The sequence below is a fragment of the Phytophthora infestans genome, genomic scaffold, assembly GCF_000142945.1.
Source record: "Phytophthora infestans T30-4 supercont1.28 genomic scaffold, whole genome shotgun sequence".
In the NCBI taxonomy this organism is placed as follows: Eukaryota; Oomycota; class Peronosporomycetes; order Peronosporales; family Peronosporaceae; genus Phytophthora; species Phytophthora infestans.
Window position 1 is genome coordinate 34,345 of NW_003303731.1, and position 2,087 is coordinate 36,431.

Consider the following 2,087-nt stretch of genomic DNA (forward strand, 5'->3'; position numbering starts at 1 on the left):
GTGGTTTAGCTGGTGTTTGTATTGAGGTAGCATCTAGTTTGTCTGCTGCGCCGTTGGTCTAATGGTTAGGATTCATCCCTCCCACGGATGAGGTCGGGGTTCGATTCCCCGGCGGCGCACACCTTGCTTCTTTCTGTGTTGCGCAACCTGTTTGGGGTAGTCTCCACCTCCGGTTGCTCGTTCAGTCACCTGGTGGCCTGATGCTCGGAGCACCTTTTGTCACTCTTTGCTGATATCTATTGCACTCCTTTGCCGAACTGTGTGAATTTATAGCTGCATTCGATGGTCTAGTCCCCACGGATGAGGTCGGGGTTCGATTCCCCGGCGGCGCACATCTTGCTTCTTTCTGTGTTGCGCAACCTGTTTGGGATAGTCTTCACCTCCGGTTGCTCGTTCAGTCGCTTGGCGGCGTGTTGCTCGGAGCACCTTTTGTCACTCTTTGCTAATCTCCATTGCACTCCTTTGCAAAACTGTGTGAATTGATAGCTGCATTCGATGGTCTAGTGGTGGTTCTGTGAGCGCCGCATTTAATAAAAGAATGTCGCTCATCGGTCCCGCTGCTCGAACAATCTCTTGCCGAAGTTGCAGACACAATATACGAGCCGGGTCCGAGTGGGTAGAGGGACTTCTCGCGCTTTAGCGCCCAATGGTGATCAATTCGTCCGAGTGCTACTACGTTGCGAGTTGTCGTGTGATTCCAGCCGCCCATCGACCGATACAAAAATATAGCTACAACTGTGTTCATTTGGCGCCGTTGTGCCGCGTGCCTGGGTATGCGGATAGTAGAGCACGCGTGGTGTATGTTTGAGGTGTGAAAGGCTGTGTGAGTTTCTTTTTTATGTGAGTTGTGTGTGGAAGTTTGGGGGCCTTTTTAAGGAGAACTGAATTTTCGCGGGGGTTTTATAGGCGAGACTTTACGTGCACGGTTGGTCTAATGGCTAGAATTCATCCCTTCCAAGGATGAGGTCCGGGTTTCGAATCCCCGACGGCGCAACTTTTGCCAGCTGTTACGGCAGATTGCACCACCTTTTTACAGCCTCGACGCCTTCACGCACGTCCTACTGCATGAGGGCAACGCCTCCTTGACCTGCTGACCACCTAGCCATTGCTTAGACCGGATTTTCGGCGTAAGAAAGCAGAAACGGCAGTTGTGCATACTAGTACTTGCTTGTGTATGCAGCTCGTGTGTCGGAGGCAGCGTGAGGGTGGCGACGGGTGTGTGGGATGTGGGTCGTTGCAGCTGGCACATTGTTGTTGGCGTTTGTGGCGTTTGTTGTATGACTAGGGTTGTGGTTTAGTTGGTGTTTGTATTGAGGTAACATCTAGTTTGTCTGCTGCGCCGTTGGTCTAATGGTTAGGATTCATCCCTCCCACGGATGAGGTCGGGGTTCGATTCTTCGGCGGCGCACACCTTGCTTCTTTCTGTGTTGCGCAACCTGTTTGGGGTAGTCTCCACCTCCGGTTGCTCGTTCAGTCACCTGGTGGCCTGTTGCTCGGAGCACCTTTTGTCACTCTTTGCTGATATCTATTGCACTCCTTTGCCGAACTGTGTGAATTGATAGCTGCATTCGATGGTCTAGTGGTGGTTCTGTGAGCGCCGCATTTAATAAAAGAATGTCGCTCATCGGTCCCGCTGCTCGAACAATCTCTTGCCGAAGTTGCAGACCCAATATACGAGCCGGGTCCGAGTGAGTAGAGGGACTTTTCGCGCTTTAGCGCCCAATGGTGATCGATTCGTCCGAGCGTTGATAGGTTGCGAGTTGTCGTGTGATTCCAGCTGCCCATCGACCGATATAAAAATATAGCTACAACTGTGTTTGTTTGGCGCTGTTGTGCTGCATGCCTGGGTATGCGGTAGTAGAGCACGGCGGTGGTGTAGTGTTTGAAGGTGTGAAAGGCATGTGTGAGCTTGTTGTTTTTATGTGGGTTTGGCTGTAAGTGTTTGGGGCTGTTTAGCGAGACGTTACGTGCACCGTTGGTCTAATGGTTAGGATTCATGATGAGGTCGGGGTTCGATTCCCCGACGGCGCAACTTTTGCCAGCTGTTACAGCAGATGCACCACCTTTTTACAGCCTCGACGCCTCAC

At 51.8% G+C, this 2,087-nt stretch overlaps 1 non-coding gene across 1 annotated transcript; it reads left to right on the plus strand.

Annotated features, from left to right (window-relative positions):
- The first annotated feature begins 920 nt into the window (after positions 1 to 920).
- On the plus strand, positions 921 to 993 carry PITG_28009. The gene has a single exon. It is a non-coding gene; the product is annotated as a tRNA-Gly (tRNA).
- The last annotated feature ends 1,094 nt before the right edge of the window (positions 994 to 2,087 follow it).